The sequence below is a fragment of the Dipodomys spectabilis genome, unplaced genomic scaffold, assembly GCF_019054845.1.
Source record: "Dipodomys spectabilis isolate Male_0828 unplaced genomic scaffold, ASM1905484v1 ptg000026l, whole genome shotgun sequence".
Lineage (NCBI taxonomy): Eukaryota > Metazoa > Chordata > Mammalia > Rodentia > Heteromyidae > Dipodomys > Dipodomys spectabilis.
In genome coordinates, this window is record NW_024870703.1 from 204,472 (window position 1) to 220,549 (window position 16,078).

Genomic DNA, 16,078 nt, shown 5'->3' on the forward strand with positions numbered 1-16,078 from the left:
TGAAGTTTATATGTAGAAGACTAATAAAATAATTCTGAATCGGTATATTACGAAGCTTTTGACATGTGCCTAAAGTTATTGTCTCTCATTTCCTTAACCCCCTAATACATTTTCCGAAGTCTTTGCTTCAAATCTTTCCCGCACATATCCAGCCTTTGTCTGTCCATCATTCATTAAGTCATGTTACCTACTATGTTTTTGCCTGAGGACAGTTTGAAACCATTTGACATAATTTCCTTCTGCACCAAACTCTTTCCATCTTTCAAGGTAAAACCATAGTCTTGTGATTATAATCTGGTAATGATGATTAATTGACTATTGTTCACATTTTTTGGCTGTTCAACTATAGTGTATGATTTGAAAAGGATAAGAAGAAATATCTGAAATTCAATAATATATTTTTGAGCTGCAGTGATTATTCTTTCTTTTCTGCATTATTCAGCTCTAGTATGTTTTGCTCTAGAAAAGATAATTGTGGGTGAATGAAGGGGTGAATATGTAGTAAGACCTTATTCATGCACAATACTGCCTGAAAGGCTATTCTACAAATGCAAAACATACCTGTAAGCTTCCTAATTAGTGATTTGAATTTTTAGTCTTCTGTACGTGTAATTTTATGCTACCAGAGACACTGGGATTAGGATTTGTAGCATTTTTCTTTGGAGAGTAAGTTAATTATAAATAAAGTAAGCCTTTGTTAATACAATAAGCTATTTTGTCTTTCTTCTATACATATTGCATTATAGTGATAGTTTGCATAATAAGTAATCATTGAGAATATCTTTGGAGATTATTTTCTGCCAGTCTCATTGAAAAATTCTCAGGATGCTTACAGAATCATAATCATGGAAATTAGAAAAACAGTATATCTGTGAGTCATGGAAAAGGCATTACCCTATGTGTATAAAGAGTAATGTTTTATATGTGTCCACATGTGTTTGCACACTGCTTAAGCACTACATAATTGTGTTTTTCTTCATACCTCCCATTCCTTGTAGAACTTTTTGATTCCCTATTACATTAGTACTTGCTATAGATTAAAAAATATGGAAACAGAAAAAATATGTAAAGAAATTGTTTTTTGAGACTGACAGATTTATTTTAGCTTTTTGATATTTTTTTGAACCTGCATAGTTCTTAGAAAAAAATGTTTTTCATATTTAATCATTTAAAACATGTGAGTTATGACTCTAGGTAACTGATATGAAATTGGGCAACAGATAATCTTTACAGTTATATACTACAAAAGATTAACCTGGCAAAGCAGTACTGACATAGCAAATAAAATGATGTGTATCATTGACCATGGGTACTGCCAATGTCTTTCCATTCCATTGTCCAAATATTAATTCATATAGAATATGGCATACTTACTATGGGCCCATTATGCTTTAGATTCTGGTGAATGGATACAATGAGGAACAAAAAATGCCATTACTTTTTCAAGAAATTACATTCTTACAAAGTGAGAAAATTCTAAGTTCATTTAATTACATACATACTTGATATATTTAGCATTCCCAAAGAATGGCCCACTAGCTTAGTGCCAGAGATTAATAAAACATCCTTGTCCTCAATAAACTCACAGACCAATTAGAGTAAAACATACACACATAATTACAGATGTCACAATGTAATGCTTTATATATAGATTATCAGTTGAAACCTGCTCACCTTGTCCATGCCTCTGTGTTCTAGACAAATGCGTATCATTCTTTTATACTCTATTCACAAATTCCTAGTTCTCCTAGTGACTTAGATTTCCATATTCAGAATTTGTTCCTGCCTCACTTTTATCTCTTACCTTTCATTTTCAAACTTCTTTTTTTGTAGTTTGTCATCGTTTCAAAGGAAAGAAAAAAAACATCTAGCCATTCTATTCTCACAGACTCTTGTCTTCTTGGAAGAATAATTATTTGACATAAGGACAGGAGGGTTTTCCCCCCAGGTATTATCTCCATTGAACCATTTAATCCCCTTTTTGCTCTCCATTAAAAAAAATCATCTCAGACTGCCTCTGAAGAAGAGCCCATTATTTCCATAAACTCTTTAATCAGCTCAGTGACCTTCATCCCACTATAGGCAAAGATCTACAGAGGTAATTCTAGCCAAACTGAATCCTTCATATTTGATTTGATGAAAGGATAAAAGTCTCCATATTCAACCTAAGTGACCCTTTTTGGACTTTGTATTGAACAAAATCCTGGATTAGCTTCAATTTCACAGTGACTATCCTTGCATAAGGTAAAATAGAATTATAGGGCAATGTTAGTCTCTCAAAATTAGTTGCAGAGGACAAGGAAACACAATTAACTGAAATACGTGAGGAAGAAAGGGAAAAAATGAAAGATTTAGATTTTATCTTTAGTTTGGAGATGCTAAATTCTGCTTTCCAAATGTTTATGCATGTCAAACTTCTTGACACAATGCAGACAGCATCATTTATTCTATAGATGACTGGGCAGGGAAATGGCATTTAGGATAATCAAAGGTCTCAGATTTTATGATGAAATCAGAAATAAACTTCTTTTGTTGTTGACGTCTAACAAAATAACATATTTCATAAAGCCCCTTGTTTGTATTATTTTATAATCATGCATAGAGATCTATTTTACTCTTTGTCTAACTAGTTGGAATTTCCTTCAGTGAATCCTGCCTCTATTTTCTCTAAATTTTGATCCGTTTTGCAATCCCTTACTATTGGATTCATCTTTTTGGGCAGTCATCATTCACCTGCTCAAAACTTTGAATGACCATGTACTGTTTCTGTGATGAGAGTCCAATATTTTATCCTGATATTCTAAAATATTATTAATATTCTTAATTGCTTCATTTTGCTCTTACTATCATTAAAATTACCATTTGCCACTTCAAGTCCAAACTTCTTATTTCCAATCCTTTCTTTAAATATGTTCATTATTGGGCTGGGAAGGTTGCTCAGTGGTAGAGTGCTTGCTTCACATGCATGAAGCCCTAGGTTTGGTTCCTCAGCACCACATAAGCAGAAAAAGCCAGAAGTGGTGGCTCAAAGTATTAGAGCATTAGCCTTGAGCTGAAGAGCTGAGGTACAGTGCCCAGGCCCAGAGTTCAGGCCCCATGACCGACAAAAAAAATATGTTCACTATTTTATTGGCATGTACTCTCCTTGATATTATATATAAAGTTTCTATTTCAAGATGACAAGACCACTATTTTAGTCTTCCCAACATCTCCACTGGTGCAAGGCATTTTTTTTGCCAAAACTCTCAATAGTTTTTCTTTGTGTATTTTATGGTATGCTCCATCTATGTATGTATATATGTAAATATGCAACATAGACATTTATATAGTACATGGTGAGCAGAAGAAAAACAGACACATAGAGAAAGAGAGTGAGAATACATTAAACCTCCTTGAAGAAAATAGTGATCAAAATTTTTTAGATCATACTTATCTTTCATGCACAGCTGCCTAATATTCACTGTTAATACAGTTTTCTGTGAGGCTTTAGAATTATGGAGATGCAAGAATAAAAGGCCTCTCAATATGAATATTTTTCTTTTGAAGAAAAAGTTCCTGTGTCTCATGTTCAAACTATCAAGTGGGCATGTGGTAACTATTGGCTTGTCAACATGAGTCAGGACATCTGGCAAGGGAATAGAGAGGCCAAAACCTAGGATTTGCTGCATCCTGAAAAATGAATGAGTCTCTTTGAAGATTATATCTTGTCTCTGGCGCCTTTCTCCTGTCCATCTTTGCTTCCTGTTGCTGCCATGAGGTGAACAGTCTCCTGCATCACCTCTTATGGTCTACCTCATCCACGATCGTCATGATGTTCTACCTCACCTTGTGTCTAAAACAAGAGAGTGAATCAGCAATAGACCAAAATATGTGAAATGATGAGCCCAAAGAAATCTTTCCCCATAAGGTTGCTTTTTGTCCAATTTGTCACAGTGATGTAAAGCTGACTAATGCAGTATGGTTCACAGAGTGATAGCCTGTCATAGACACCAGTATGTGGTCTGGTACCAGACAGGAAGGACAGTGAGGTCAGAAATCATAGAACATGGGCCATTCTGACAGTGAGAAATGACTTGCTTCAGAAAAGCCACTTACATTTTATGTTTCCCCTGCAATGGAAGAGTTAGGCAGGCATATTTTAATCCTCTAAAGTCTTTCTGAAAAGTTATTGAAAGTTTAATTTAAAATTGTGTTACGTATCTAGGTCCCTGTAAAAGAGTGATAGATTCCTATTCTACTCATCTATTTATCTGCTGCCCTCAAACTGCATATCACCAGAAAGATCCAATAAGCACATTTTGACCTTTACTTATGTTATAAGTAGGAGGTATTTCTTCTACATATGAGTATGTGGCAGAAATAATCATGATAATCTTTGTAGTCTACAACCAAGCAGAGTTAGGAGGAATATGTGAGAATTTAAATACAAGGATTAGAATTGGTGGTAGAACACAGAGATTATAGAATAAAACTCAGTGGAAGGTGGTGATATCCTGAATAGTACCAAGAACACATACAGGGTCTTGGGAATCAAGAGAGTGGTTACTGAAGAGTCAATAGAAAAGGATTTGGGAAGAGAGCAACATTTGAACCGGAAATGTAATGAAGATATCACATATGAAGAACAGATGATATATTGAAAGCTAGAGACTCTCCTTGGAGGCTTGGTGGATAAGAGACAGAGGAAAATAGCTAAGGTTTTGAGTATTGTTGAGATAATATAGACTGGGTGAGTTTGGTAGAAAGATGTCATATCTGTTTTTAAATCCTGCCCATTATTATATCAACAAAGAGGGACATATTGAGACTCCCCACACATTTATATCCTAGGATCTCTTTTTATTGCTGGACCAAAAAATATAACACAAATAAATAAAAAAAAAAACCCAACACCCATACAAAAAATACCCTGAGAGACGAGGAAGATAAGAGAAAAACCATTAGAAACAATGAACATTTGAAAAATTACAGCTGTAAGACAAAAGAAAACTGAAACAGCACTTTGAAATGAATTAAAAGTAATTTGAAAAGCAATTGAAGTTACAAAAGAGGCTCATGAATTAGGAATTTAAAACTGAGAACAAAAACAGAAAAGCAATAGAAAACCATACAATAAAAAATGTCAGAATGCAGAAGAAAACAAAATCATCACAGAAATTAAAAACACATCACAAGGCAGCCATTTTAATGGCTTAGCTACCTTAACAGAATATCACAATTTTTGTGGCTTAAACTAAAGAAATTTAATGCTGGAGGTGTTGCTCAGTCAGTATCATGACTGCATAAGCATTAGTTAGGCCCTGAATTCAAACCCCAAGGAGGCCAGAGAGAAAAAGGATGGGAGGGAGGAAGGAAGGTAGAGAAAGAGAGTGAGAAAAAAGAGAGAGAAAATTAGAAACTAGCAAACTTGCTTTACAAAAATGTAATAAAAATGAAGAAACAACAAAAATATTTATGTTATCACTGTTCTGGGAACTTGAAAGTCCAAGATCAAATGCTAGCAGGATGTGGTTTCTGGTGTGGATTGTCTTCCTGGCTTATAGACATTTGTGGTTATGGTCCTTCCTTGTCATGTGCATAAAAAAAAGATGCCTGATTTTCTTTCTTTCCTGTCTTCCTCTCTTATATATCTAGCAGTTCTATCAGAATAGGAATTCTGTCTTCATTGAACCTCAAGTATCTTGCAAAGACCTAATTCAAATATTGTCAGTTTGTTGGCTTCACCACGTAAACCTCCACCACCATCTAATAACATCATTAGGTGGGGGCCGCATTTAAATCCACAGTTTTCAGGGGACTCTCAAAGATTAAATACAAAACAACATGTAAATATTATTTATATGTATATAAAATTTCCTACATATAGGAAATAGTCATAGGATATATAGGTATAGTAAATTTCCTGAAGTATATACACATATATACTTCTGATAAATATATGACATATTTATCAGAAATATTTGTCTGAATAAGTATTATATATATTTCCTACATATTGTATTATGATTGTACTATTTTCCTATGTATTGTATTTTTTAAGTCAGAAGATAGGTTCCTAGGGAAACACAGGAAAGTTACGTACATAAATACACACACATATTAATTAATTTATTTTTTCCTATGCCAGTCCTGGGGCTTGAAATCAGGTCTTGAGCACTGTCCCTGAGCTTTTTTGTTTACAACTGGTGCTCTACCACTTGCACCATAGCTCTACTTCTGGATTTTGGTAGTTAATTGGAGATAAAAACAAGATATTGAAGGGGTGAAGTTGGGGAGGTGGGGAGGAAAGGGATGGTAGGGGAAAAATAAAGGAAGGGGTAACAATGCTTGATAGGAAATGGACTCATTACCTTGCTCATGTAACTGTAACCCCTCTCTGTACAGTATCTTTACAATAAAAAATATATATATTAAAAAAAGTCTCATGGACTTTCTTGCCCTGGCTGGCTTCAAACTGTGATCCTCAGATCCCAGCTTCCTGAGTAACTAGGATTATTAGTGTGAGCCACCGGTACCTGGCACACACACACACACACACACACACACACACACACACACACACACACACACACACACACACACACACAATTTTAAAGAAAGCATTTGACAATCTTTTGAAGACCTCCTAACCTATTCCTTTAAAAATTGTTTTATCAGGTCTGACTATTTAGAAAAACTGTTATGAATACCACTAAACTATAATATTTTAGAACTGGATACATATGAAGGAGTCATTTGGTCAATTTCTTTCCCAAGGTAACACTTGATTTTATAAGTATGAATCACTTCATATGCTCATACCAAGGATTATTTTTTTGGCCTGTTGGATACCAAGAAAGGAAAAGAAATTGTAAACATCTTTGAAGCTAAGCAATCATAGCATCTGAAAATTTAACTTACACTGAAAAAACGTTAAGCATATCTATTTGCTTGTTTTTAAGCTTCAGAAAATTAAAATATGCAGATGACCAATCTGAGTTACTAGGAATTTTTTTTGTAAAATTAAATTGATATCTCCTCCAGATATCAGGGAGTTCAGACACCAGGGCATTGAAGTGCCCTCTCCAACTCAATAACCAGCAAACTAATTTGATGTTCCTATTGACTTGAGTCTGTCTGCTTTATATCTTGAGCCTATGAGTGTGTGACCTCTACTGCAGAGAGCTTGCTGCTTCTGGGAATTTTGTAAAGTGCTGAAATTGTCTAAAAGAACTATTCTCTGTGCTTTGCAAAAATAATGGAAAGAGACAGTATTTCCTATCTGCTTCTTGCAGTGATTCCCCAATCATAATAAATTGAAAATGTTTGTTTTAATTTCATTTCAATTCATTTTGGAGAACCATCATTAGCTATTTAAGTTTTTAACTATTACTCCTTATCTGTCATTTTTATGAGTCATTGTTTCTCTCAGCTATAATTTCTTTCCAATTCTGCTTCTTAATAGACAGCTTTGTGTTTTCCTGAGTCATTCTCTCTCATTTTCTTTTTATAGACAAAGAAGAAATGCAAAAAGATAATATTTGACCAGATTCTCAATCTTGAAACAGCATCCATTTCTTAATGTGTTTTGTAACCAGGCAATTAAGAAACTTGCCTTCTCCTTCATTGTCTCAGACAATTAGGGAAAATTTCCTCATAGTTAAATTGCATTTCTGAAAACAATTGAGAAGGCTTTTTTTGTAATTTGTGCAAAATTTTCATTTTCCTCCAGTCATTTAAAAATAAAAACTCAGGAAGTGGCGCTGTGGCTCAAGCGGTAGAGCGCTCACCTTGAGCTGAAGAGCACAGGGACAGCACCCAAGCCCAGAGTTCAAGCCCCACAACCGACAAAAAACAAACAAACAAACAAAAAAACTCATTTTTTTCTTCCTCATTTTCCTTCCCTTTTCTTACCTTTGCATTGTCCTTTGGAAATCTTGCCAGAATCAAGATAAGCCATTTTAGTGCATAGACAAATATACTTCAGAAATAGCCATTTCAATAATAAGGCATGCTTCTTAGGTTATGAACTAATTTAGTAGTCATCCCCTGACTGTTAGCAGCAATCTACTTGCAAACTTTGAACTACTTTCTGGATACATTTATCTCCCCAGGTCCTGGTCTTAGCTCTGAGATTTTTTTATTCATGTCACTGGGTTCTCCTTGCCAATACTGTTATTTCTGATTTGCTTTCTGATTTCCGAGACTTATGGGTTTATCTATTTGGATCAACTTGGTGTGTCTTCCATCCCATCTAACCAAACTCCTTCTCTAAACCTCTTCTCCTCACCCTGTCTGGTCCATCTTATACTGCTTTTGCCAAGTCTAACACAGTGCCTCTTTTATTCTTGTGTCTTCTAACATAGCATCTTGCCTAGCGTGGGGATTGGTAAATGTTATGGAGTGATAGACCACAAGATGTAATATGTGTCTGTAATAGCCATTGAGTCAGTGGTGGTAGAAATGCTATTTTTATTTGCATGGCGTTAATAAATATTAGTTAATGGACACCTGGAAGTGGAGAATCCTCTGGGTCATAATCACATTGGTTCCCTTTGCTTTCCAACTTCTAATGTCTATTCCCCTTCCTAGAAAGAGAAGTTTAGCATTTCATCTCATTTTACAGATGAACTGAAATGTCTATATGACCCTGGGTAGAGGGAAGAATTTACATCATGAGATGTCACAAGTACGCTGAAGATGAATGGAATCTTCAAATCTAAACCCCTTTGATGGTATAAAATGACTTAGGAAGATCAAGAGATAATAAACAGATTTCACCTTCAGAGAGTAGAACTCTAGGGTCAGAAAAGCAAGGAAACAGGTAAGGGAGATGAGCTGAACAATGAGAATTCAAATGGCGTTTGAATAAGCGCACAGTCTGACAAGATGAATACCAGGAAACTAGTACTTGAAAGTGAGAGGAGGTCAAGATGAGGAGTAGATAAATGAAGAGAGGAAGGCGAGAGGGCAGTCATCATAGTCAATACCTATCCTATGAAATGAAGGAAATTGAGGGGAGGGATTGGGTTGGGAGGGATGGGTAAGAATGATGAAAGAGTGACATTGATCAAGACCATCTGTACTCATAAACTGATTTGTTGAAAGGTAATTTATACAATGACTTAAAGATTAAAAAAATAAAAAGACTGAGATGCCTTAATACACTTGATCCCTGGCAGTGGACACCTATTTAATGGTGTTCTTGGGAACACCAAGGAGCTTTCTTTTTTTTAAATTTTTTATTGTAAAGATACTTTACAGAGTGTACAGTTACATGAGTAAGGTAATGAGTACACTTCCTATTGAGCATTGTGACCCCCTCCATCGTTTTCCCCCTACCATCCCTTCTTTCCCTACCTTCCCCGAGGTTCTTTTTTTTTTTTTAATTGTGATTAAGTGATTACATAATTTCCCAAATTTCACAGTATTGTGGAATAATGATGCTCATTTAAAGTCACAAGTTCATTCTAACTTTCCTGGAGCAAATTGTCTATCACAGTCTATAAAATATAATGGTGTACACATATACACCATACATGTGATCTGCAGCATGGGAATATTTAGTAGTGGTTCGACCAGATGAGTGGAAGTTCTTTGTTTCTTAAGTCCTGTTAATTTTGTCGTATCACCTAACATTTTGGATTTAGCATCCACTTATCAGGGAGACCATGTACCATTTGTCTCTTTGCTCTTGGCTTACCTCGCTCAACATGATTCCTTCTAGCTCCATCCATTTCCCTGCAAATGCCATTATTTTGTCATTTCTAATGGGTGCATAATATTCCATTGTGTATAGATACCACAATTTTTGGATCCATTCATCTGTGGTGGGGCATCTGGGTTGTTTCCATACCTAGCTATAGTGCTGCAATAAACATGGAGGTGCACGTGTCCTTGTATATTGGTTCCTGTTGTTCAGGGTAGATGCCTGGAAGTGGTATGACTGGGTCATAAGGGAGGTCAATCTTGAGCTTTCTAAGGACCCTTCAGACTGCTTTCAGGGAGCTTTCTTTAAGACTCAAGTAACCAATAAATAACCTGAGAGTGAGTTTTTGTGCAGGTAGAGTTTCCCTATAAGAACAGACTTCCCTATAAAAAAAAGTGTATATACTTTGCTGACAAATGGACATCATTCTGTCCTTCTGTTGCCCTGAGGATCCCTTTTCCAAGGCTTGCAGGGACAAAGAGCTGATTTCCTCTTTATACTTGCAACTTAAATGCATTGTACGGATTTGTGTGGCTGCTTTAAGATAGAGAGTTGTTTTCTTTGTCTCTTTTCCTTTCCTGCACCTTATCTTGCCTTAGCCTAGACTGGGAAAATGAAAACCCCTAGGGCACATTGGGAGCTTTTGCAGCCCAGACAGCAGGGGCCTGAAAAGCTCTCTCCTCACTATGTTTTTATGTCCTTTCAAAATGTCAGTTAGCACCTTTAAAATAAAGTCTGCCATCAAAGACACACACTCCTCTCCTCCCTGTCTGGTGTGCCAAAGATAGACATTACTCTGTCTGCTTTGGTTCTCAGCTCCCTGTCATGTTTGGCAAAAATTTAATTGCTTCTCTTTCAGAACAACTTTTTATTTGTTTTCTTAGCTCCAACATCTCTAAAGAAGAGTTTTTTATTTTTTTTTATTTTTATTTGAAGCAGAGGAATGTAAGCAGCTTTTGCTTTTGCCTTTCTGGGATTGGCTTCTCAATGTCCTTTAAAATGAATTTTTGTGCCCAGAAAAGATGTCATAAGAGCCAGGCTGTACTGGTTTATTCATATAGGAAGTCATACTTCTGTGAACTTCAGGATATATCCTCCTCCAAGGCAGGAAGCAGACATTCTGTATAGTACCGAGGATCATGTACTATCTTAGTAGCTGAATTAAGTAATAATTCTGTTCATTACTCATTCTATTTTCCCACATTTATTTGTTTGTTTGTTTATCCTGATTCTGGGCTCAAACCCAGGGCCTTGGGCATGCTAGCTCAGCAAACACTCTAATACTGACCTAGTCCTTGGTGTTTTTTTTTTTTCTGTCATGGCGCCTGAACTCTGGGCCTGGGTGCTGTCCCTCAGCTCTTCAGCTCAAGGCTAGCCCTCAACTGCTTAAGCCACAGTGCCACTTCTGGCTTTTTCTGCTTATGTGGTGCTGAGGCATCGAACCAGGGCCTCATGCATACAAGGAAAGCACTCTACCACTGAGCCACCTCCCCAGCCTGTCCTTGGTGTTTTTGAGACAAGGTCTTGCTTTGTAGCCCATTCTAGCCTTGCACTTCTGATCCTCCTACCTGTATCTCCAGAGTGCTAGGATTAGAGACATGTACCACTATTCCTGACTTTTTCTTTCCTTTTAGAAGACATGTGCCCTATATTCTGGTGATTTTAAGTGACCCTCCAGAACATGACTTCAGTGTCACACACAAGTGATACTGCTTTCCTCTCTGTTTCCATGGCACTTTCTCATGTATTGATTTTAGTACCAGAATTTCATTGTGGATGATGGAATAACTCATTGTATATGTGTCTCTCAGGTTAGTACTTCTAGTCCTCTGACCCAACACTATGACATGCTTAAAGTTAGATACTGCTTCTCCTTCCTTCTTCCTTCTCAATTCCCTAGATGTTGGGGTTAGTCCGGAGTCTGATACATAGTGATGTTTATGAAATCAATGTCTCAATGTGATTGGCACTTTTGCAGATAGGTATTGCAATTATGACTGCTCTCAAGTATCACACCATCAAATAAAAGTATTTATACATGAAGAAAGAAGAAAGTACTGACAGAGACTCCAGTACATTTTGGAGTGTTGAGATTGATCAGTAAGAGGAATAATAATGTTTTACAATCAGAGGAACAGAAGGAAATGCATTTGGAAAGATAATATGAGGCATCCATATGAACAAGGAGATATTCGGAGGGAGTGAGAAGAGTGTAGTTGCAAGGTTTGAGAGAGGTAGAGAAGGCACTAGAAAACTGTGACAGTTTGAAGTCCACTGAGAAGAAAAATGACCAGTGAAAATACAATTAGACTTGAACTCCCTGGAGGCTCAAGAAGAATTTTTGGGGGACCTTGGTGATAGATGAACATGTTAACACTCTTTTAGACAAAAGCAATAACAGAGTACCAGTGGCTCATACCTGCCATCCTAGCTTCTCAGGAAGCTGAGATCTGATGACCATGGTTCATTGCCCACCTGGAAAGGCAAGTCTGTGAGACTCATATCTTCAATTAATAAGAAAAAATGCCAGAAGCAAAGCTGTGGCTCAAATGGTAGAGAGCTAGCCTTGTGTATAAAAGCCCAAGCCTAGCACTCAGGTTTTAAGTTCAAGCCCCAGGACAGATTCACACACACACAGAAAGTTAAAAAGAAGATCATATGTGAGAAGCATGCCTGTCACCATAATCCCATGATACTGTGCTATGTCTGAAGAAGTTCCAGGGATCAGATGACTGTGGTTTTCATTCCTTTCCTATCACAGGCTTTCTGTAGATCCTCAGCTGACATACCTGACAAAGGGAGAAGGATTTTGCTGAATGATTAATTGAGTTCTTAAACTACCATACTATCCCTTATATCTTTCTGGAAATCTTTTTTTTATTGTGAAAATACTGTACAGAGGGGTTACAATTACATGGGCAAGATAATGAGTACATTTCTTATCAAGCATTGTAGCCTCCTCCTTTGTTTCCCTTTCCCATCCCTTCCTATCCTCTCCCTGCCCCCCCCAATCATTCCCCCCTTTCTGGAAATCTTATGTTGTGTCAATTTATATGAATTTACTTTTGAGTCTATTGATTAAGTTATTTTATTGTCAAAGTTCATGATATGTATTTGTCAAAAAGGCCATAAGGGCAAGAAGAACTCTAGCACATTGTTTGTGGGAATGAAAACTTGTTCAACTTCTTTGGAAAGCAGTATGGAGGATCCACAAAAACTAAATAGAGAACTATGCAATGATCCAGCAATTCTACTCCTAAGCATTTATCCAAAAGATTACAATACAGAATACAATAAAGCCACCAGCACAACCATGTACACTGCAACACAATTCACCATAGCCAAGGTATGAAATCAGCCTACATGCTTCTCAAAGAATAAATGGATCAAGAAAATATGTTATGGAGTTCCGGGAAGATGGCGGAGGAGAAGCTGGAATCTGAACAAGCTCTTGCATAGAAAAGTTTCAGAGTTCCAGTGAACAGTCCCAAGCCAGAGAATCACACCAAGTGTGCCATCACAGGACAGAGAGTTAGTCAAGAGAGGGGAAGCCAAGCAGACACATCTGAGTGCCTGCCAGCAGCTGCTGCTGCGGCGGCAGGGTCGCAGCACCGACCACCGCCGCGGGGACACACCTGAGACACAGTCCGGGACGAAGGAGCCAGATGCAGCGGACGAGCGGATTCTACTCAACACCAGCAAGAACCGACAAGGAGCGGACAACTTCATCCTGCACTTTGCAGACCAGAGACGACCCGGGATCCAAGACTCGGCGTGAGTAGAAGCCCGACTTCCTCACTCCTTCTCAGGGAGCAGAGGAGGGAAGGCCACCCCTCCCCCCGCCAGCACCAGCGATCTCCATCTTGGATACCGACAAAGCTCGGAGGAGCGGCTAGCTCCAGCTCAGGCCTTGGAATAAAACTAGTCACAAGAACTTAACGGCGAAGTGACCTCACAGACTCAGTTCCATCCAGGGAAAAGTCACCCAGCTCAGGCGCCAGCCATTGGAGTGGCTCTCCTCACCGGGTAACCAGAGCCAGAGGCTGCCCCTCCCTCTAGCAGCCACCACAATCAATTGAAAAACAGAAACCCTGAGAATGGCTTCAGGCTGGGTGCTGTGGGTTTTTTTCACAAAATAGCCCCAGGGAAAAGCTACTGTTTGTAGAAAGGCCTCAACTCTACCCAGAACCTAGCCTCATCACTGCATCCCCCTCTTTTGTGATTCTCAAAGCAGATCACCCTCCCAGTAAACTAACCTGGGAGGGGGATCTCAAAATCTTGGGTAAAGCAGAGCATTTTTCTGCCTGTTCCAACAAACTGACTTAAGAAACCAAACAAGCCACAGGACCTCAAGCGGACAAGAGACTCCAACCAGATTCTGGTTACAGACAAAAGGGAGATACAGGACTCTTCCCACCTCTCTTCCCCCCCCCCAAAAAAAAATCAAAGAACTTTTTTTTTTCTTCTTCTTCTTTTCTTTTTTTCTTTTTTTTTGTTTTGTTTTTTTTTCGTTTTTTGTTACCTTATATATATAAAAAAATTTTTTTTGCTTTTCTAAAACTTTTATTAAGCTTTAATTTTTGCCTCTTCTGAAAAAATAATTGTTTTCCATTAACTTTTTTTTTTCTTTTCTCCTCTTATAATTTTTATTTTAGAAATACGTGAATGTGTGTTTTCCTTTCTTTTCTTGTCTTCTTTCTCTTTTTCCTTCATTCTTCATTATCTTTTTGTTTTTTGTCTAGCTCTACTGAACTTCTGATCTTTTCTTCTCACTTTCCTATCCTTTCCATCTTTTCCTCTTTGTTCTTCTTTATGTGACTTAACTGTTGTCCTGCACATCCTCAGATAAACCCGTAGTGAACCAGTAGACCCTATCCCCCATTGTGTACACACTTAATCCACAAACTTATTACTCAATTCAAAACCTCTGAGACTTAAATTCATTAATAGCAGTACTACCTCTTTATACCTATATAATATTTTAAGCATTTTTTTAAAGTTTTTCACATCTCCTCTATGTCCCTCCCTTTCTCTCAACATATTCATATTCCTCTATAAATAGATGGTCTTTTAATCTCTAAAATAACATTAATTTTTACGTTTCTATTTTTTTTTCTGGTCTCTTTTCATTCCCCTTTCCCTTTCTTCTTTTTCTCTCTCTCTCTACTTGCATCCTACCCAACCTATTTCCTGCATTGTGATTAGGACATAGTTAACTCTCCCTGTGCCTCCCCACACCAATCTATTCCTATTTTTTACCTACATCTCTCCCTAACCCTAATAATTTCTGGTTTTCCAAATTCTTCTCTGTGGTTCGAAGCCCTTTAACATATAGTTGTTTGATGTCGAATAGATGTATCTGTTGAACTAGATTGTATCTGTAGACTATTGACTGTACAAATGCAAACTTTGGTTGATGGTTGCCTTAAGATAGTGTTCTAGCACAAAACTGGTGCTATCTTCATCTCAAATGGGCAGAGTAAGCCGGAAAAACACAAGAAAAATGGCAAATTCGGGTGTCTCAATTCCCAATCTTGATAATCAGGGGTTAGAACAGATAATGAATAATCCAGAGGAGAGTTCCCAAACAGCTCTACAAACACTGCTGGCAAACATGATAAATGAAAAGTTTGACAATGTACAAAGGACTCTGTATGAGCGTGACAGGGAGAGAGAGGAGGCATCCCAGAAGTTTATACAGGAATATCATAAGTGTGAGGAAGCTACCCAAAAACTGATACAGGATTTGCGAGAACAACTTGAGAATACTCAAAGAGAAAGGGAGGAATGGCGTGAACAGGCTGAGAACACTCAAAGAGATCTGCAGGAATCCCATGAACGGGAGGAAGCTAATCAAAGAGTAATAAAGGAATTGAGAGACCAGGTAGAGAACACACAAAGATCACTAAAGGCATTCATGGAATCCATTAACAAAGAGCTGAAGGAAGTCAGGGAGACCACAAAGGGAATGCTGAATGGAACCCAACAGAAGGGATGGGAGCCCAAAGAAACCATAACCAATCAACTAAGTGATTTGAGGACAAACACTGAACACAAAATTAAGGAAGTAAAGAAATTAATACAAGACCTAAAACAGAGCTTCAACAAAGAACTTGAAGCCATCAAAGCTGACCAACTAGAAGGAAAAGAGATAAAAAACAAAGTAGAGAGTCTTGACAGCAGGTTAGACCATGCAGAAGATCGAATCTCAGGGATTGAAGACAGCCTAGATATTATAGAGAAAGAACATACAACCATCCAAGACAAGTCCAAGAAATATGATAGATCTATCCAACACCTGGAAGACACCATCAGAAGGCCTAATCTAAGGATAATGGGTGTAGAGGAGCACCTAGAAACAGAAGTTAATGGTCTAGGAAATGTGTTTAA